At 45.2% G+C, this 23,505-nt stretch overlaps 1 long non-coding RNA gene across 1 annotated transcript in view; it reads left to right on the top strand.

Moving 5' to 3' along the window:
* Nucleotides 1–22,425, top strand: part of LOC138353468 (uncharacterized) — a 108,283-nt gene extending 85,858 nt beyond the window's left edge. Inside the window, exon 3 of the long non-coding RNA XR_011223163.1 lies at nt 21,793–22,425. This is a non-coding gene — a long non-coding RNA (uncharacterized lncRNA). The remainder of the gene's footprint in view (nt 1–21,792) is intronic.
* Nucleotides 22,426–23,505: the final 1,080 nt, after the last annotated feature.

Genomic DNA, 23,505 nt, shown 5'->3' with positions numbered 1-23,505 from the left:
ACCCCACACCCTCCAGAACTACTGCCACCACCCACACCCTTCCAACACTACTAACACCACCCACACCCTCTAACACTACTGCCACCACCCAGAGCTCTCTAATACTACTGCCACCACCCACACCCTCCAACACTACTGCCACCACCCACACCCTCCAACACTACTGCCACCACCCACACCCCTCCAACACTACTACCCTCACCCACGCCATTCAGCACTACTACCACCACCCACACCCCTCCAACACTACTGCCACCACCCTGCACATTCCTCCAACACTACTGCCACCACCCACACCCTCTAACACTACTACCAGCACCCACATCCTCCAACACTACTGTCACCACCCACACCCCTCCAACACTACTACCACCACCCACACCCTCCAACACTACTACCATCACCCACACCCTCTAACACTACTACCACCACCACACCCTCCAACACTACTACCACCACCACACCCTGCAACACTACTGCCACCATATCCCACCCCTCCAACACTACTACAACCACCAACACCCTCCAACACTACTGCCACCACCCCCACCCCGCCAACACTACTACCACCACCCACACCCTCCAACACTACTACCACCACCCACACCCCTCCAACACTACTACCACCACTCACACCCTCCAACACTACTGTCACCACCCACACCCTCCAACACTACTACCATTACCCACACCCTCCAACACTACTACCATTACCCACACCCTCCTACACTACTGTCACCACCCACACCCCTCCAACACTACGACCATTACCCACACACTCCAACACTACTGACACCACCCACACCATCCAACACTACTACTACCACCCACACCCTCCAACACTACTGCCACCACCCACACCCCTCCAACACTACTACCACCACCCACACCCTCCAACACTACTACCACCACCCACACCCTCCAACACTACTGCCACCACCCACACCCCTCCAACACTACTGTCACTACCCACACCCTCCAACACTACTACCACCACCCACACCCTCCAACACTACTACCACCACCCACACCCCTCCAACACTACTACCACCACTCACACCCTCCAACACTACTGTCACCACCCACACCCTCCAACTCTACAACCACCACCCACACCCTCCAACACTACTGCCACCACCCACACCCTCCAACACTACTGCCACCACCCACACCCGCCAGCACTACTGCGACCACCCACACCCTCCAACCCTACTGCCACCACCCACACCATCCAGCACTACTGCCACCATCCACACCCTCCAACACTACTGCCACCAACCACACCCTCCAACACTACTGTCACCACCCACACCCTCCAACACTACTACCACCATCCACAGCCTCCAACACTACTACCACCACCTACACCCTCCACCACTACTGCCACCACCCACACCCTCCAACACTACTGCCATCACCCACACCCTCCAACACTACTGCCACCACCCACACCCTCCAACACTACTACCACCATCCAGACTCTCCAACGCTACTACCACCACATACAGCCTCCAACACTACTACCGCCACCCACACTCTCCACCACTACTGCCACCACCCTGCACATTCCTTCAAAACTACTGCCACCACCCACACCCCCTCCAACACTACTACCATCACCCACACCATCTAACACTACTGTCACCACCCACACCCTCCAACTCTACTGTCACCTCCCACACCCCTCCAACACTACTGTCACCTCCCACACCCCGCCAACACTACTACCACCAACCACCACACCCTTCCAACACTACTACCACCAACCACCACACCCTTCCAACACTAATGCCACCACCCACACTCCTCCAACACTACTACCACCACCCACACCCTCCAACACTACTACCATCACCTCACCCTCTAACACTACTACCACCACCACACCCTCCAACACTACTGCCACCACCCCCTACCCCTCCAACACTACTACAACCACCCACACCCTCCAACACTACTGCCACCCCCCCCCCCCACCCCTCCAACTGCTGGAAATTTCCAACACTGTTGTATTATTATTAATTATAAGTCATGGGCCTCAAATAATGAATTCCTAAACCAGGTAATCGAGAAAGAATTTCCAGGTTATCAGGTACCCAATCAATTAAAGGTTCTAGGCGTGGAATGGAACACCAGTACTGACGAGATGAATGTCAAGTCAGTACAAACCGATAACTCAACCCTTACCATGAGAACATTGCTCTCATTTGTCAGTCAACCATTTGACCCTTTAGGCTTACTTAGTCCTATATTAATAAGGGGCAAACTCCTAATGCAGGAGTGCTGGCAGAAACATATGGGATGGGATGATCCGTTACCAAGTGAGTTACAAGCTAAATGGCAGATACTCTCAACGGATTTTAATCAGTTAGGTGTTTTGAAATTTCCTCGTAATGCTTCAGGACCAAACTTACCCACCAATTTGCACGTTTTCTGCGATGCCTCTGGCAAAGCATATGGCGCTGTAGCCTACTTAGTTAACAGTGCACAATCAATTTTGCTCACATCTAAAGCAAGAGTTGCTCCCATTAAGAAGAGATCTTTACCTCAAATGGAGTTGACTGCATTGCTGGTGGGAGTAAGATTGGCTCATTGCCTGACAAAGACACTCAATAATATCCACTTTGTTGAGATTGTCGTGTGGTCAGACAACGAGGCAGTCTTACAATGGGTAAGAAACAACAACAACAAGACTCCCTACGTCAGTAATCGTGTTAGGGAAATTCATGAGTTATCTGCTGGATATAAATTCAGACATGTTCCTACTAAGGACAATCCTGCAGATTATTTATCTCGAGGGTTAACAATAAAACAATTTATCAAGTCTTCGCTGTGGTTCAATGGACCTTCATGGCTTGTTGGTGGTCAGTGGCCCAAACAAAAGCCACAAGTCATAGTGACCAATATCACCACTCCCATGAAAGAACCAGAACCTCAACGAATCTTAGCCATTGATCCTCACAATTATTCTAACTTAAGTAAATTATTAAGAGTGACTGCACATGTGTTTGACTTTCTTGCTAAGATAGGAATTCGACATAAGTTTCCCAATCCTATCCTCTATTGGATCAAACGTGCACAACAAGAGACATATGGAAGCGAATATGAAAATCTTCCAGATAAATTAACTAAGTCTCTAGGTATCTGGTATGATGCCAACACTCATAATATACTAAGATGTGGAGGATGTTTGCTTCATGCAAAAATTGATTTGGACACAAAGAATCCAATTCTTTTACCTCGTCACCACGTCATCACTAAACTTCTTGTTTTACATCACCATCAATATGGTACTTTACATGGTGGAGTGTTAGATACTCTCACCGACCTTAGACAAAAGTACTGGCTGCCTCAAGGTCGTCAGACAGTTAAGTCAATAATTAAATTCTGTGTAATCTGTAAAAGATACGATGCTAGAGTATGTCCTTACCCAGGACCTCCACCACTCCCTGAAGAAAGAGTGGTTCATCTTCGTCCTTTTGAAACCACTGGTGTTGATTACACAGGAGCCTTACTTCTCACTGGCAACCCAGACAAGATTCCAGTGAAAGCATACATTTGTCTCTTTACGTGTGCTACAACCAGAGGCGTACATTTAGAAGTGACTTCAGATATGAGTCCTGAAGCCTTCCTCCAGGCCTTCCGCAGATTTGCTGCTCGCAGATCTTGTCCCAAATTAATGATATCGGACAATGGTTCCAATTTTGTGGCAGGAGAAGCTTGTCTATGAGAAGTCTGGAACCACCCAGAAGTACAGTCAGTCCTGCAGAGACGACAATGTCACTGGAAATTTATAGCACCAAGAGCCCCTTGGCAAGGTGGGTTCTATGAGCGAATGGTAGGCACAGTCAAGAAGTGTTTAAGAAAAACTTTACACAGACAAAAGGTCAGTTACTCCGAGCTCCAAACCATTGTAGTGGAAATCGAGGCGCGAGTCAATAACCGCCCATTAACATACCTGTCTGATGATTTCACCCAGAGAGAACCTCTGAGTCCCTCACACTTGATCCATGGAGGTCTACTGAGCCCTCTCATCCCTTTAGCCGAAGAGGACCCCGTAGACCCGTCACATGTGACCAGAGGTGACTTGGTGGAAAGCTACCAGCATCTTTCAGGGGTTATTAGCAGGTGGAATGAGGTGTGGACTCGAGAGTACCTCACAGCTCTACGAGAGTACCACTACGGAGCTTCGAGTCCTTATAATAAAGTGCAACTAAAACCAGGGGACCTAGTACTAGTCGACAGTGATGGACCAAGGTCAGAGTGGCCCATAGGCAAAATTGTTGCCATTCATCCAGATCATCAAGGTGTCCTGAGAGTAGTGAAAGTTTTATGCCGAGGCAACACTACTCTAAAAACTTTAGAGAAGCTGGTTCCTCTTGAATTGGCTGAGCGAGAACATCAACCAGATCCAGTTTCTCCAGTAGTTTCCGAGGACAGTAATTCTGATCCTCCGAGCAACCGCCCCACTAGAGCTGCTGCTCAACAATGTAAGCGGAAACTGCAAGCCTATTACAGCTCTGACCAAGAGTAATTCCTTTTACATCCAATTTAGATAACTATGATGATACTGGGATGTGATGTCAAGTAACAAACCATTACAAGTCACTATGACCCAGGACATTCCCATCACAGTAGATTCTGTTGTTTGAATTGTGTGATTTAAATCTTTAATTGTTGTATAGGCTATAAAGAACATTATTTATCTAGAGTACTAGTCTAGAGAGTTTGCAGACTTAGAGATTTGTAACATACACATTACATGTCATAGCGACACTAGTCTCAGAGTTTATTGTAAGCTTTCTTAATTATCAACTTTAGGTAATTCATAATAACATGTTCCATTTAACATGAAATCAGCAAGACTTAAGTTTCTTGTATGTCCTTGACAAATACGGGACATTCGTTATGTGTGTACTAACATACTAACATACTAATATACTAATATTTATATTAACTTCGGGATGGGTGTGACAGTACTCCACATTACACTGCGACCCTAAAACTCTCCCCCCGGAGTTATGTTGGAAATTTCCAACACTAAATACAACACTGTTGTATTATTATTAATTATTACTAAATCTACTAATCATTGTAGTAATTAAAATTAACCAAACGTAGAGTTCACATGTACTAATAATTACATCTGTACATAAGGCTAGAATTCTTACGTCACCAGACGCCAGTATTGCGTCAGATTCCATTATAATAAACACAACTATATCCAGTGTGTCTGAGAATTGAATTTGATTCTCTATAAACCAACGGTGTTCTGTGTGATAATTAATTGCAGATAAACTGATCCCCAACTAATGCCAAATAAAGCGTTTATAGTTATAACTGTTATCTGGTAATAAATTTAACGTCACGCGTGAATGCCCTGGAGAGACTTTAATTCATCTCCATTGCTCGTTTACCATCGTAAAACGGGCAAATAATAATATTTAACTCCTCTGAATAATAAACCCGTCCTTATCCGAGCATTTCAATCACAACTGCGAGAAATGATAATATTCGTAGTAAATAATTTGTGTATCAAATGTGGGACGTGGAGCGGGGCAGGGGAGACGCTAGTACACGAGGCGACGCGCTCTGAGAGAGACGCCATTACCCAAGCCACCAGGGTAGGCGCCATCAAGAGCTCCAGATGAAAGTCGCCACTGTGAGGTGTGAAGAACCTTTGCAGACAATAACTTAGCTGGTGTCAGTATCACTTTACACAACGTGTTGAATTGTCAAGAGATTTAATTTGACATTCGGCCAGGAACCTGTTAAATTTGGTTCCGTGTAGCCTAACGTGACCGGCCAGTGAAGCGCGTCAACATCTAGGCTAGGCTAGACACCACGTGTTCGTTACAACGAAGCCTGAACCTAGGACGCGAACTTCGGCAAGCCTTAACTTACACAGTGCCCTATTAGCTAAGTACCTTTATTCTTATTTGATGCATCATCTAGGAGGGGGTTATAGCTGGGTAGCTTGTCGTTACGCAGAGCGGCTATAAAAAACCACAGGTTATTATTTACCTTCATTATTTAATTTAATTTTCTTGAACATAGATGTCTAGCAGCTTAATTTGTTGCTACTGAATATAATTTGATTTACAGCGTGTGTGAAGAATTCTCCGAGCTGTCATTTCCCGTGTTAATCATCTCCCAGTGTTCCATGATGAGTCCAGGAGATTCCGAGGATGAGTCGTAACCGACTTCTTGGAAATCGTCTTCAAGCTAAGACCCTTTCCGTATTCCTTAAATTCCATTATTTGTAGTATAATTCATGCAGAGCACTGTTTCTTTGGATTGACATGTGTTTATTATAATTATTAATTTCTCATGTTCATAATCTATGTTCTTATTGGTGATAAATATAATGATTCTATAATTGGTCATAGGATTAGATTATTGCATAATGGACTGGTGCACGAACCACACTAGTTCCTGGACATATATGAAGTTCCAGTAATAACCCCCCAATGTAGGTGTTTGAGGCTTTGATTCAGTTAAATTATACAGCCCATTAATTATATAAGTGATCATATTCTCTAGTATTTTATCCATAGTTACTGGTTCATCTAGGAATTTTCTAATGATCATATTTTCTTAGTTTCCCTCTTTACTATAAAAGTGGGTGGTCCTTCGTAATAGAATTTCATTATATTAATGTTTAAATAAATAGAGTCAAGCCCCAAATGTCCCACATTATGGTCCTTATCGAACCGGATAAACATAAATTATAATTATAAATACTAATTATTAATAACTAATCCTTGTGTGATGTAATCTAGACTAACCATTTAATTAATTGTGTCTGCCAACAGCGTAACACATAAGTTAGTCTAAGTCACACCAATTCATTGCTACTTTCACCTCATGTACAAGGTAGCACTAGTGGGACACAGTCAATTACCCACAACACTTAGGCCTACACTTCATACTGAAGTAAGAATCTTTAGGTCACCAGGAGCATCAGCTCATAACCTTTATATGTTTTCACTTGTGTGTGCAAGTGCACCCGTATAAAAACAAAAAAAACAAAAATACAGCACAATTATATTCACCTTACTGCACCACAATCATCTTTCCCAATCTTATTAGGTAGAATTTAGGCTGAGATTGTGCTGAATTTGGTACAAGCCCAGACTAAATAAATTTATAGTTCTTAGTTAGGAATTATCACGACTAGACTTAAACTAGTCAGTAGTGTATGTATTATACTATTTGTGCTGACCCTATCCAGGGTGGGATTAAAATTTGAGATAACTCTGATTGGAGTGTCTCCATAATATTTCATCTTGTACTCATTATTTTGTATGTATCTATTTTGTGTATTGCTGGATGATCCCCATTACCTCTGATGGTGATATAGAAGAGCTAACCGGACGAGAACTAGTGGTGAAGTTCAGACAATGCACAAAATATCTAGCTACTTGTTGTTATGTAGGTACATTTAACCTCAAGTGAGGTAGAGTATAAATTAGCCACATTAAATTAGGCTACATTTAATGTTACTTGTCCACTAATGAACAAGTACCCAAGCTTCATTAGTAATACATATACTAATTCCATGAAGTTTGGACCCAAACCCAACATGGCTACTCCTGAACAATTAAGGAGAACCTGCATTGGCCTTAAAGGTCATTTGACCAGACTAATTAACAAGGCTGAGAGCTTATCTAAAGATACTCCCATTGACTCTTATCACTTAGAGACATCAGTAAGAGTAGCTGATCTGAAATTTGATCAAGTCAAGTCTGCAAGTCAGTCTTATCTTACTCTACTGAATACCACAGAGACTGATCCTGAGGAAGTAAGTCAAATTGTAGACGATATCTCCCAGTATGAAGATGAGACTCAAGATAAACTTTACATGCTATCTAAATTAGCAAAACAATCTGGATCCAATACCAGTAACACAGGGTCTCAATTCAGTAACCAACTACCAGAGGTTCGTTTACCTACTTTAGACTTACCTACATTTTCAGGATTAGATACAGAAAATTGGGACAATTTTTGGACTTCATTTGAAGTTCATATACATAAGAAACCGTCTCTTGACAAGGTTTCTAAATTCTCATACCTGCTTAGTCTTCTCAAAGAAGAGGCTAAAAAGGTCATACATAACCTAACTCTCAATGAGAGTAATTATAAGGAAGCTATAAAACTGTTGAAGTTAAACTATTGCAACAAAGAGTTGAGTATAGCTACCCTCTATTACCAATTGCTAGATCTGAATGCACCAAATAGTAGACCAGAGTCACTTCAAAGCTTCAGACTAGAAGTAGAGTCTCTAGTAAAGGCCTTAGGTACTAAAGTTAACATACCAGCTTCAGAATGTTCAATCAAGTTACTTTTGCAGAGGAAATTACCTCGAAATGTCTTAACAGAGCTCTGCTCACACTATAATACCGAGTTTCTCACTCTTGATCAAATATTCGAGGGATTGAGAATAACGGTTAACAGGTTGAAGACTCATGATAAAATTAAACCTGAGTCTAAACCAACTAATACTGACACTTCAGTCAAACCTAAACAGGCTTTGAATAAGTCTAGTAAATATAAATCCAAGACTACTCCATCCACTGGGAAAAGAAGTGGAAATGTAGGTACTTATTCGGTGTCTCCTTCTGAGATAACCAATGACTTGTCTACTAAAGAGACCAAGTCAATTAACCAGAGAAGGTGTCTGTTTTGTAATCAAGGACATGCCACCTACCAATGCTCAGTTTATCCTACTTATAATACTAGGATTAAAAGGTTGCAAGAAATACACAAGTGTACTAAGTGCATGGGCTCTCATGATCCCAAAAAATGTGTAGTGCAGCTACGTTCCTGCAACAGATGCAACCAAGGTGTACATCACTACGCCTTATGTAGAAAATCTTCTACAACAACCATGACCACTGGGGAGAATTCCACGAATTCTACCGCAGTGCAATATTGCAAAGTGCATCAACAAATAAATGTACTTGCTACTGAGTCAGGCAATAATACCACTCTGCCTACAGCTCAACTTAGACTAATAAACCGAAGATCTAGAGTTAACACTAGAGGTCTTTTTGATCAAGGATCACAGAAAACCTTCATTACACAACAGTTAGTAGATAAGTTAAATTTAAAACCTGCCAAAAGTGTGAGGTTAAATATTTCTGGTTTCTTGACGAATAGTGGACCTCGTGAATACCAAGTAGTTAAGGTATTAGTGAGACTTGGATCTTCCACTAGTCCAATACAAGCGGTAGTAGTAGATAAACTTCCTACAGACACGCAGGTCACTGGGTTAGCTCGCACTGCGAGACATCTTAAACGAAACCGCATGAGGCTAGCAGATTACAAAATAAATTCTGACTGCCTCACTGATGTTGGAATACTTATAGGCGCAGATCATTATTACAAATTTATAACTGGATGCACCAGACAACACGGAATGAATTTGTTGTCGTCTGCTGGAGGCAAATTGCTTACGGGACCGGTGCTTTTCCGACAAAATCCAGCGTCAACAAACCAACAATCTAATAACATAACAGTGGCGTGACTAGGCTTGGAACAGTCACCCCTACGTTTCAGAGAGATATCTGAAGATATTGAGTCTGATCCACCTGTACATCGTTTGTGGGATTTAGACACTTTAGGTATTATCCCTGAACAACCAAGCCCTGATGATATGTGGACATACCAGCAATATCTGGATACAGTTGTCTATGAAAATAAACAATACTGGGTAAGACTCCCATGGAAGTTGAATCATCCACAACTTCCAGTTAATTATTTTATGGCAGCCTCACAATTGCAGTCTCAATTAGCACGACTACAGAAGCAGCCAGACAAACTGAACATGTATCATCAACTCATCCAACAACAACTTAACAGTAAATTTATTGAAGTTGTTGATAACGATGACCGAAAAATAGGTCATTATTTACCTCCTCACGCTGTGGTGAAAGACTCATTGACAACACCTATTCGTATTGTCTTTAACTGTAGTGCTAAAGTAAAGCCAAGCAGTGTGTCTTTAAATGAATGTCTCCAAACGGGATCTAGCCTAACACAAAGGCTACATGATGTGCTGTTACGATTTCGCACTGGTATTTTCGCCTATACTGCTGATATCAGCAAAGCTTTCCTCTGAGTAGGTTTGCAGGAGGAAGATCGTAACTACACAAAATTTCTCTGGATTAAGGACCCACTGGATCCTAACAGTGAAGTCATCACATATCGTTTTGCCTCAGTATTATTCGGAGCTACGTCCTCACCGTTTCTTTTGCAAGCAACATTAGACACACATTTGAGGAAGTCAAATAGCCTTTATAAGGCAGACATTAGCGACAACTTGTATGTCGACAATTTCCAGGGAACAACTAATGATCAAACTAATTTGGTAGAAATCTACCATGAGGCTAACCGTGAGCTATTAGGAGCCAATATGCCACTACAGTCATGGGCCTCAAATAATGAATTCCTAAACCAGGTAATCGAGAAAGAATTTCCAGGTTATCAGGTACCCAATCAATTAAAGGTTCTAGGCGTGGAATGGAACACCAGTACTGACGAGATGAATGTCAAGTCAGTACAAACCGATAACTCAACCCTTACCATGAGAACATTGCTCTCATTTGTCAGTCAACCATTTGACCCTTTAGGCTTACTTAGTCCTATATTAATAAGGGGTAAACTCCTAATGCAGGAGTGCTGGCAGAAACATATGGGATGGGATGATCCGTTACCAAGTGAGTTACAAGCTAAATGGCAGATACCCTCAACGGATTTTAATCAGTTAGGTGTTTTGAAATTTCCTCGTAATGCTTCAGGACCAAACTTACCCACCAATTTGCACGTTTTCTGCGATGCCTCTGGCAAAGCATATGGCGCTGTAGCCTACTTAGTTAACAGTGCACAATCAATTTTGCTCACATCTAAAGCAAGAGTTGCTCCCATTAAGAAGAGATCTTTACCTCAAATGGAGTTGACTGCATTGCTGGTGGGAGTAAGATTGGCTCATTGCCTGACAAAGACCCTCCAATACTACTGTCACCACCCACACCCTCCAACACTACTACCACCACTCACACCCTTCAACACTACTGTCACCACCCACACCCTCCAACACTACAACCACCACCCACACCCTCCAACACTACTACCACCACCCACACCCCTCCAACACTACAACCACCAACCACACCCTCCAACACTACTGTCACCACCCACACCCTCCAACACAACTCCCACCACCCACACCCCTCCAACACTACTGCCACCACCAACACCCCTCCGACACTACTGCCACCACCCACACCCTCCAACACTATTGTCACCACCCACACCCTCCAACACTACTACCACCATCCACAGCCTCCAACACTACTACCACCACCCACACCCTCCAACAATACTGTCACCACCCACACCCTCCAACACTACTGCCACCACCCACACCCTCCAACACTACTGCCACCACCCACACCCTCCAACACTACTGCCACCACCCACACCCTCCAACACTACTACCACCACCCACACCCTCCAACACTACTGCCACCACCCACACCCTCCACCACTACTGTCACCACCCACACCCCCTCCAACACTACTACCACCACCCACACCCTCAACACTACTGCCACCACCCTCACTCTCCAACATTACTACCACCACCCACACCCCCTCGAACACTACTCCCACCACCCACACCCTCGAACAATACTGTCACCACCCACACCCTCCAATACTACTGTCACCACCCACACCCTCCAACACTACTACCACCACCCACACCCTCCAACACTACTGCCACCACCCACACCCTCCAACACTACTACCACCACCCACACCCCTCCAACACTACTGCCACCACCAACACCCCTCCGACACTACTGCCACCACCCACACCCTCCAACACTACTGTCACCACCCACACCCTCCAACACTACTACCACCACCCACAGCCTCCAACACTACTACCACCACCCACACCCTCAAGCACTACTACCACCACCCACACCTTCCAACAATACTGCCACCACCCACACCCTCCAACACTACTGCCACCACCCACACCCTCCAACACTACTACCACCACCCACAGCCTCCAACACTACTACCACCACCCACACTCTCCACCACTACTGCCACCACTCACACCCTCCAACACTACTGCCACAACCCACACCCTCCAACACTACTGTCACCACCCACACCCTCCAACACTACTACCACCACCCACACCCGCCAACACTACTACCACCACCCACACTCTCCAACACTACTACCACCACCCACACCCTCCAACACTATTGTCACCACCCACACCCTCCAACACTACTGTCACTACCCACACCCTCCAACACTACTACCACCACCCACACCCGCCAACACTACTACCACCACCCACACCCTCCAACACTACTACCACCACCCACACCCCTCCAACACTACTACCACCACCCACACACTCCAACACCACTGTCACCACCCACACCCTCCAACACAACTGCCACCACCCACACCCCTCCAACACTACTGCCACCACCAACACTACTGCCACCACCCACACCCTCCAACACTACTACCACCACCCACACCCCTCCAGCACTTCTGCCACCACACACACCCTTCAACACTACTGCCTCCACCCACACCCCTCCAACTCTACTGCCACCACCCACACCCACCAACACTACTGCCACCACCCAAACCCTCCAACACTACTGCCACCACCCACACCCTCCAACACTAGTGCCACCACTCTGCACATTCCTCCAACACTATGGCCACCTCTCCACCCTTCCAACAATACTGCCCTAGCCACCCTTCCAACAATACTGCCCTAGCCTCACTGTTCATAGGTGTATTTGTAGCGAGGCAGATGCAGATGAGTATGGATTGCATTGCTTGCACTGAGGAAAAATCAGGCGGTTGGCACTCACTACTTCACGATGTTAATGACATCATTAAGAGGAGCCTTGCCTCTATCCAGTGTCCAGCAGAGAGAGAGCCCCACAATCTACTGAAGTAAGTAAGTAATTATCAAAAGAAGGCAAGAAACCGGGAAGGCTATGTAGCACCATCAAATATGTAAAATAATCAGAGGGCGCTAAATATCACCAAGGATGCCAATACGCGAACAAAAACGCATAAGGCGAACGATATCAAAAGTATCCGAGTCACCAAGAATTCTACCGAGGGACAGGTGACCGCGAGGGGCGGTCGGAAAGCAAGACACGCTCGTCCTGGAAGTCAGGACATTCAAGAAGGACATACACGACCGTAAGAGGGACAATGCAACTAGGACAATAAGGAGCAGGGCGGCGCTCCATCAAGTGACCATGGGTTAAGCGAGTATGGCCAATACGCAACCTCGCCAGAGCTGTTTCCCACCGCCGGTTACGGTGGAAGGAGGACGGCCACGAGGAAACACAACATTTAAGAGTACGTAGCTTGTTACCAGTAACAGACAACCAAGAAGCCTGCCAACGGGTAAGGACTGAGGAATGGATAACCGGGTAAAAGTCGGAATACGGAATGCCTTTACGAGAGATGGGACAAGAGCGGACAGCTTCCTTGGCGGCAGCATCCGCACGCTCATTTAAAGACACACCAATATGGCTGGGAACCCAACAGAACTCAACCGACTTAAATTTACTGTGAACGAGAAACAGCCAATGCTGGATCTCGACAACTACTGGATGAACCGGATTAAAGGACCCGAGAGCCATGAGGGCACTACGAGAGTCAACAACAACTACAAAGGAAGACTGACAACGAGAAAGCAGGAGACGAAGAGCATAGAGAATAGCATAAAGTTCCGCTGTAAAGATGCTAGTCTCCGGAGGCAAGCGACACATATAAGTGCGATCAGGAAAAACAACAGAGTAGCCAACACCGTCCGCTGACTTAGACCCATCGGTGAAGACAGAAACGGAGCGGGAGTGAGAAGAAAAGTGCTCAAGGAAAAGGCGTTTTAGAACCGTAGGAGGGGTAAAAGCTTTAGTGATACGGGTCAAGGATGTACAAAACCACGGAAGAGGGACCCTCCACGGGGGCAAAGAAGGAACAACACGAGGAGAAACATCAGAAATACGAATGGAAAGAGAATCCTGTAGACGAGATAACCGGACAGAAAGAGGGAGGTGGTGAAGAGGAACAGGAACCGCAGGAGGGGTAAAAGTTAAAGCACGACAGAGGCGAGAGGAAGGATGTTGCAAGGACCGCGCAAGATAGCGAAGACAGTAGCGATCACGGCGTTCCTGGAGAGACAGGAAGCCAGTGTCAACATACAAGCTAAGGATGGGAGTCGAACGAAAGGCACCAGAACTGAGGCGCAACCCAGTATGGTGCAAAGCATCAAGACGGCGAAGAGTAGAAGGAGAAGCAGACGAGTAAGCAGGGCAACCATAATCGAGCTTAGACAGGACGAGAGAGGAATGTAAAGCAAGGAGAGTGCGCCTATCTGCCCCCCAAGAAGTATGGGACAAGACCCGAAGGAGGGTAAGGGCCTTAGAGCACTCAACACGGAGGTAAGAAATATGGGGAGACCAAGACAAACGAGTGTCAAGGAATAACCCCAAAAGCTTCGCAGAATCTTTGTATTCAAGGGGATGACCATAAAGGGACAAAGAGGGACAAAGAACAACCCGTTTCTGCGTAAAAGTCATGGCACAAGTCTTAGAAGTAGAGAACTTGAAGCCATGATCTGTGGCCCAAGACGACACGGCATCAATTGCAAGTTGAAGCCGGCGTTGAAGGAGAGGCGAATCATCACCCTGACAACAAAGGGTAAGATCATAGACAGAGAGCGGAGAAGATACCAGAAGGAAGAGAGGAAAGAAGGCCATTGAGGGCAACCAGAAAAAGAGTAGTGCTCAGAACACTACCCTGGGGCACACCTTCGTATTGCTGAAAAGAGGGAGAGAGAGCGGTACCAAGGCGCACCCGAAAGGAACGAGGAGAGAGGAAGCTGCAGAGAAAGAGAGGGAGATGACCACGAAGGCCAAAAGAATGAAGTTGAGATAGGATATGATAATGCCAAGTGGTGTCGTAAGCCTTTTCCAGGTCAAAAAGGACGGCAACAACGGAGGTCTTCGCAGCAAAAGCAGTACGAATATAAACCTCCAAGTTCACCAGGACATCTGTCGTGCTGCGGCACTTGCGGAAACCAAATTGAGAAGGGGAGAGGAGGTGATGGTGTTCCAGGAACCACATCAGATGAACGCTAACCATACGTTCAAAGAGTTTGCAGACACAACTTGTGAGAGCAATAGGGCGAAAGTCCTTAGGGGAAGTACCCAGAGACCCCGGTTTGCGAACAGGGAGGACAACGGCATCGAGCCAGTCCTCAGGGACTGACGACGACTCCCAGATCCGTTTATACAAACTCAGTAAATACTGAGACGTGCTCGGAGGGAGATGGCGAAGCATCTCATAATGAATACATCGGAGCCCGCTGCCGTAGAACCGCAGAGGGCCAGGGCAGAACGAAGTTCAGAGAGAGAGAAGGGATCATTATAGGGAAGCTGAAGATGAGTGCAGAAATCTAAAGGACGAGACTCAAGGACAGGTTTACGAAGAAGGAAAGATTGGGGAAGATGAAGACCAGAGCTAACAGAAGAAAAGTGGGAACCCAGTTCGGAAGCGACCTGCAACGGGTCCGCCACAAGAGTATCATGGAGGTGAAGGACCGGTGAAACATCGGGAACGAACTTACCCGCTATCTTGCGGATACGCTTCCAGATCTGGGCCAGAGGGGTTTCGGACGTAATTGTTGAGACATAAGATGCCCAACATTCACGTTTAGCCGTACGGATGGCCCTACGGGCCACCACACTCGCTTTCCGAAAGAAAAGAAAAGAATCGGTCGTCTGCCTACGGCGGTGCTTCTTCCAGGCTGCACGCTTACAGCGGACAGCCCGAGCACAGTCCGCATTCCACCAGGGAACGCACTTCTGTGGACCCCGGGAGGAAGAGCGAGGGATAGAGCGGAGGGCAGCGTTGAAGACAGTGTCATGAAAAAGGAGGAGAGCGCGAGAGAGAGGCAGAAGGGAGAGGTCAGAGAGAGTAGCACTGAGGGAAAATAGGGTCCAGTCCGCCTTAGCAAACTGCCACCTAGGGAAAGAGAGGGAAGGGCGAAAAGAGAAAAAGGAAACAAGGATGGGGAAATGATCACTTCCATGGAGGTCATCAAGAACCTGCCACGTGAAATCTAAGTAAAGAGAAGAAGAGCAGAGAGAAAGATCAAGACAAGAAAGGGTGCGAGTCCGAGAGTCCAAATGAGTGGGCTCACCAGAATTCAGAAGAGACAGGGAAGAAGAGAGGAGAAACGGCTCAAGAAGGCGACCCCGGGTATTCGTCAGAACGTCACCCCAAAGAGAATGACGACAATTGAAGTCACCCAGCAGGAGCACAGGCTCCGGCAAGGAGTCTAGGAGGTGTTTCAAATCAGGAAGAGAAAGCGGAACACTCGGGGGGAGATAAATGGAACAAACAGTGTACCATTTCCCCACAAAGACACGAGCAGCAGAACAATGGAGAGGTGATGGAAAAAGTAAAGGAACAAAGGGAACATCAGCACGAATCAAAAGAGCAGAAGAATTAGAAGCCCCACCAACAGCTGGGGGGGGGGGGAGAGAAAGTAATAGCCACGAAAACGACCAGGACGAGCACCAAGCATCGGCTCCTGGAGACAGACACAATGGGGCGAAAACCGCGAAATCAGAAGTTGGAGTTCGAGGAAATTAGCGTAATAACCTCGAACGTTCCATTGAAGAATGGACAACGACGAGAAGAGAAAGGACAAAAACAGAGAACAAGGAAGAAACAAAGGCGAAAGAGCAACAGAGCACGTAAAGAATATCAGGGTCGGGATCAGGGTCAGCAAAGTCAGGGTTAGGGGGCATGGGTAAACTGAGCAAAGACGGAGGGAAGGAAACGGGAGAACAGATCAGAGGTGGGCGGGCGGGGTCCGGAGGAGGAGGAGGAGGAAGAGGAGACAACGGAGAGGAGCAGGCAAGGACAGCAGCAGGAAGAGGAGGGGTAGAAAGAGGGGAGCGTACCTCAGCAAGGGCAGCAACTGAGAGGGAAGCGGGGGCTAAAGAAACCTCCATAGCAGGAACAGGGGGAGCAACCACCGAAATGGGAGGGGAAGGAGCGAGAGAGGCAGAAGTAGGGGCCGAGGAAGAAAGCGAAACCTTCTTACCCGCCGGGGAGGAGGAAGGAGAGGAGCCAGGTTTACGCTTCTGACGTAAAGAGACAGGTGTTCCAGCAACCACGTACTGGGCAACAGATTCTAGCGTCTCAACAGGAGAAGCTGAACGAGAGCACACATGACGGCCGTTTGGAGAGCGATGGACATCAGCCCGCACCGACAGGCGGCAGGGAGAGTCAAGAGACGGAGGGGAAGGATGGGAAGGAGGAACGGAGGGAGACGAGGAAGAAGACACAGGAGACACGACAGACCGGGTAGAAGGAAGGGGAACCCCAGACAGAGGACCAGGAGGAGGATCCTTCGGGAGAGAACCCAAAGGAACAGAGGAAGGGGGCAGTGGGCGCATCAGGGTCCAAGGCCCGGAAACGGTTGTGAGTCTGAGGAAGGCGGGAAGGACGAGGAGAGGAAGAGCGCAACACGCGAGCATAAGAGATAGTAGCATAAGGCGGGAGCCGGCGAACATGGCGTCTCGCCTCAGGAAAAGATAAACGCTCCCGGTGCTTCAAGTTGAGGACGGCTGCCTCAAGCTTGTAATGGACACATGCACAGGAGAAGGCAGGATGGGCCTCACCGCAGTTGAGGCAACGAGCCTGGGGAGAAGTGCACTCCGACTTAGAGTGACCTTCGCAACCACACAAAGGACAGAGAGAGACAGTCCCGGAACAGTGGAGGGCACCATGCCCAAACCTCCAGCACTTGTTGCAGAGCCGAGGAGAAGGAATGTACTCCTGGACAAAGCACCTGGCACCAGCAAGAATGACAGAGGGTGGAAGGGTCCTACCATCAAAGGTAATCTTCACAACCCGGAGGGGTTGACAGCGACTACCACGAGGGGGACGAGTAAACGTGTCCACCTGGATAATAGAATGGCCCTGGGCAGCAAGGACATGCCGAATATCGTCGTGGCAGTCGCGCAGGTCCCGAACACCGGTCGCAACATGGGGCGGGAGCAAAATAGTGCCAACACTGGCATTCAACTGAGCGTTCTTCGAGACCCGAACAGGGGTCTCGCCAAGGCAGGATAAGGCAGCCAAGCGGGAAGCAGCATCATGAGAAGGAGCAGCAACGACACGTGTACCGAGACGAGTGGGGTTGAAAGTAATGGAGGCATCCACGGAATCAACGAGATGTCGATGGAGGGAGAAATCGTCAGGAGGCGCAGAATCAAGAGGGAGGAGATCAAAATATTTGGCCCACGAAGCGGGACCAAACAAGGCTTGATAGGTAGCAGAACTGGAAGGAATCGAGCGAGGGCGGCGGTGAGAACCCCCAGAGAGAGAGGGGTTAAAAGGCGCAGTAGTTACAACTAGAGAAGGAGCCGCGCCAGGGGACGAGGTAGTCACCACTGGGGGCTTGGGGCTCGACCCAACCACAGAGGAGGGAGGGGAGCCAGGGGAAGGAGTCAGAGGCCAAAGGAGGAGCAAGGTCGGGGCCCAATGCAGCGGAGGCTACAGAGCCCGGTCTTCCAATACGGACCGACTCGGGGGCTTGGCCTCCCACCCCACGAGCCTGAGAAGGTAAACCAGAAGCAGCCGAAACAGGGGTTATCATCATTACGAAAAGAAGAATTCATTCACGAATGTGCCCCCACACCCACCATGGAGCCACAATTAGAGGCAGGACACCCAACAAGAAGCTATCGCCGATCTTGCCGGTGCCTCCTAGGGGTGCGTCGTGAGTATACGCCCCACAAACGCCACCTTAAGAAACCGACAGTCCGTCGAGATCGGGTTCAGTGACGAAAGGGGGATTGACAATAAAAGGTTCCCCTCGCTCTCGACGTCGGGTACTACAGTTCTACGGGTGCAAGAGTATGCCCCCTCAAGCACCCGGGCGTCAAAATAGAAGAAGACCAAGGGAAGTACCAGAACGAGCAAAAGGTCGGCAGGAAACGGCAAGCAGATAGGAGAAGAGGGGGGAGAAAAACGAAACAGAAGGAAAAGGAAAAGATGCCCAGCAGAATTGGAGAGGACGGCAGCAGGAGCACAAGGCTAGAAAAGGACAGAGGACTGTCCCAAGGAGCATCACACTCCGACAGCCGCTCACTAAGCCCCCACACGGCGACAACGAGCTGAGCGGGGAGGGGGTCAATCTACTGAAATGTAACTCTGTTAGCTTTGTTATTCGACCAGATGGAATCACACTGCGTCCTTGGAAAAGTGGCAGACAATTGCTAAGTGACAATACTAGCATATCCACCGTATTCAATATTTGATAGTGTATATTCTGGTGATGTGGCAATTATATCCACATTTTCTCGGGGAAAATTCCACAATTCTTATTTCTGTACATGAATAAATAAAATACAGTTGTGTTAATTTGTTAGTACAAAATTAGCAGCAATATTATCTGCAGATTATATTGAAAGTTAGTAAATGGTGCTGATATTTCCGACAACTTTTTAGGAATATCAGTTAAGGCTCAGAGTTCAAGTGATTTGTTGTTGAGCCATCAACAATATTGGTGGAAATTAATCCTTGAAACAGTTATGCAAGGTTTAAGGTATTTTTTTAAGATTAAGTACTACATAGGTTAGGTGCATAAGGTTTTGAGCAAATGCTTTGTTTTATATGCTTTGTATATAGTAAGTCAAGTAACCTATACCCGGTGATGTCATTGTTTGTTGTTGTTGAATAAACGCCATGTGGATCACACGTTCGTTTTTCTCCTTGCCAAATTATAACAGTCGCGACGAGGAATAACAGCTGATGCAGAGAGCCCAAGTACAAGACGAGATGTGGAGCATCAAGAAAGAGCAGAGTACGTCCTGTGGACAGGGGGAAGAATTTAGATAAGTGAGTTGTGAAATCTGCGGCCATGGCTGCCCAAGCCCTCATTGCAATGTACCCATTTGAGGCTACCAAGAACTCGTTGGACCTGTGGTTGAGCCTGCTTGAAGCAAGCTTCCAAATCACCGTGGGAATAAGGATGACGCAAACAAGAAAGCGGTACTCTTAGTTACACTGGGTACAGAAGTATATAGTGTCCTGGGTAACGTGTGTGCACCAGCGCTACCCCACACGAATACCTATAAAGACCTGATTACCCTGATTATACGTCATTATATAACGAAACTTTCATATCACAGGAGTTTGTTGGATTTCCAGAAGAGGACGAAAAAGCAGCAGGAAACATGTCAGGATTTATATGCGGAATTGAAGCTAACAACGGCACTTTTGGAGCACAGTTTGACTGTCTGGTCAAACTGACTGTCACCAAGTTGTTTATGGCAATAGGAAATGAGATATTTTTCCCCTAACCTGGTGGCAGAAAACTTGGATTTACAATCGATAACTTCATGGACAATTCATCGATAGAGAAGATTTTGAAACTAAAAAGGTCTTTCGGAGGTAAGTAATCTACTTCCCAAGAAATTATGGTCGTACAGGGCCAGACAAGATATAAACACTGTGGGTTATATCACAATAAACGGATTTTAAAAACTTAAAACTGCAAGTTTAAGGACTATATATGCAACTTTTGTGACAAGAAAGGGCATTTGAGGAAAGTGTGCAGAGAATACTTGAAAAAATAGCAAGGCCTTGGAGAGGATACGACCAGGGAATGCAGGAAGAAGAGGTATCGGTAAGGTGGTCAAGGCAGTAGAGGAATTTAAACCGTCTGAAAAACATGCAGGCGAGAAAAGCAGACTGTATTCGGTGAAAGAATAGTTATGTTTGCTGAAGTCACAAGTGATGAATTTCGTAATTAATGGTCAGTTCCCTTGGAACTGGACACTGGTGCTGCAGTGTCACCACTGTCTAGAGATTGGGTAGATACCTTGAAATTAAATGTAAAATCCTGTGGAAAATCATTAATTGCATACGATAATGTACCAATTAAAGTTTATGGCAAGATGTCGGCAAAAGTAGGCTATAATAGGAAAGAAATTGTCCAGGATTTTTATTTAGAGGATTCACAAAATCCTAGGCCAAGTGACAAGGATCTCATGGAAAAGGTGGAAATTTTCTTTGATGGCCTGAATGAATTGTCTATCGTTAAAAAAATAAATAGTGTCGAAGATATGTTTGAAAATTATTCAGTGGATGCAGGTAAGCCAATTAATAGCATGGTGGCTATTCACCTGAAAAGTGGGGCTTCACCTAAATTCACTTAACTAGACCATCTCTGACTTGTAGTGGTTGAGTATGCAGCTAGCAATGCCAAGGTCGTGGGATTGCGCCCACTTCACAGCTCCAGTGGATTTTCTCATTGATAAATATATATCACGTTAATGGGATTTCTGTGTGAATAATTATTATGGTGGCAATAATTGGTGTGAATAATTATGGTTTTGTTGCGTATAATTATGATGATGTCATTATGAAGGCAGCCATCCTTCATTATTCAAATTATGCTATATTCGTTATTTTCTTTCAAATAGTAATGTAATGTAGCTCCTTTAAAAATAATTTTGTGTACAACAAACAATGTCATAATCGAGTTTTGAATAAAATTAGCAGTTTCTGAGACAAAGGGTTTTATATGTACTTGGACTTATTTCATTTTTTGATGTACTTATTTCTAATGTTTAATTTCAGTACGGATGAGTTTGAAAGTTTTATTGTTCTTTAATCTTCATTATTCCTCTGTTTCAGAAACTGATATGAGAAGGAAGAAATTTAAGAAATAGGTTAAAGTTAAGGAAAGTGGAAGATTCCCATGACGGCACAGAACCCTCAGCAGCAACGTGGAGACAAACGAGCGGCATAAACTATAATAAAAATAATAATGTTTATTTAGGGAAAAATACATAGTTACAAAATGAGATAGAAGAAGAAAGTTAGACTTCTAGGTAGGGCAAGTGAAACCTACAGCAACTAATGTGCACAGCGTTTCGGGAATAATTTTTTTAACTAATTTATATCAAAAGCAAAAAAGAACTGAAGTAGAAAAAAAGACAATTACATGTTGAATATTAAAGCAGAAATATTGACAGAACAGCATCATACAGAACATGTATCAAGGAACATATACTCGCCACAAACAGCGAGACGATCACCAGGGATATTTTGACGAGCTACACCAAAATAATTGATAGACAATGGCAATAAAAGATCAGACATCAATGAAGCTTTGCATATCAAGAAATCTAGACCAACAATCAATAACCAGCTAATACACAATTACACTAACCACTTCAAGAGTGGAGAGTTAATTTTTCCACTTTGAACTTAAACAAAATTAAAAGAAGACATTTTTAAAAGAAAATAAATTTTTATCGAACTTTGCAGAGTTATTTTTTCAACTTCCTGCTTCAGTGAAGAAAAACCATAAAGAATATCGAGAAGATTCGTGCCAGAATCATATATCTATAACTTTCTGTTGTGATAGGAAAATGTAGGTGTATGGCAGTCTTCTTAATGGCTGGTGTAAATCCCAATCACATTAGTAAAAAAAAAAACAAAAAAAAACAAATAAAAGTTGACTGCTTGGCTGTTGACTCCTGTGGTTAAGTAAAAAGGGAAAAACACGCAAAACAAATCGTATGAACAATGAAACCTTAATTGACTTTAAATAAATATAAACAATGATAATCCCTTGGCTATGTACATTGCGAATTAAACAAAATTACAAAGACAAAAAACAATATAAAATAAAATAATGGTTAGGTTACTCTACAATGAACAAGACAAAAAATGAGTTAAAGGTGCTGAGAATATTGACTGGCTGAAAACCTCCCCTAATACACAGAGCGTATGCTAGATAGAAGTATCAGCCTTGAGAGCACAGAATATTCTAAAGCCAACTGCACATGCACGCTTAGTCATAGGCTATGCAGATGGCGCTGAAGTCGAGTGGAGTCGCTGATTCACCAATGGGAAACGTGCTGGCTGAAAGTGGCAGTTTGGTGATCGACGAGGGTGGTGCGCCGACAGCGAGGGGGTTTGGAGAGCGAGTGTAGGGTACGTATACCCCCTGTAGAAACGTATTCTATTATATAAATACTACTCTTGAATGTAGTATTTTGATGATATAGACATACTGAAGTAACATGATGTAGGAAAGAGCAGGCCAAATCTCTCTTGAAAAAGATTATCGTCACACTGTCCTTTTCAACAAAATATGTTTAACGAAAAACTATACTATATATTATACTATATATTGTACTAACTATACCGAAAAACTCTACTGTATAAAAATTTATATATATATATATATATATATATATATATATATATATATATATATATATATATATATATATATATATATATATATATATATATATATATATATATATATATATTGGTATATTTTGGTAGCAGTCTTTCCTGTAGACATATATTATTAAATATGACCGAAAAAGT

Source organism: Procambarus clarkii, chromosome 58 (genome assembly GCF_040958095.1).
Source record: "Procambarus clarkii isolate CNS0578487 chromosome 58, FALCON_Pclarkii_2.0, whole genome shotgun sequence".
Lineage (NCBI taxonomy): Eukaryota > Metazoa > Arthropoda > Malacostraca > Decapoda > Cambaridae > Procambarus > Procambarus clarkii.
The sequence above is the reverse complement of the archived record's forward strand: the minus strand, read 5'-3'. Positions and strand labels throughout refer to the sequence as shown.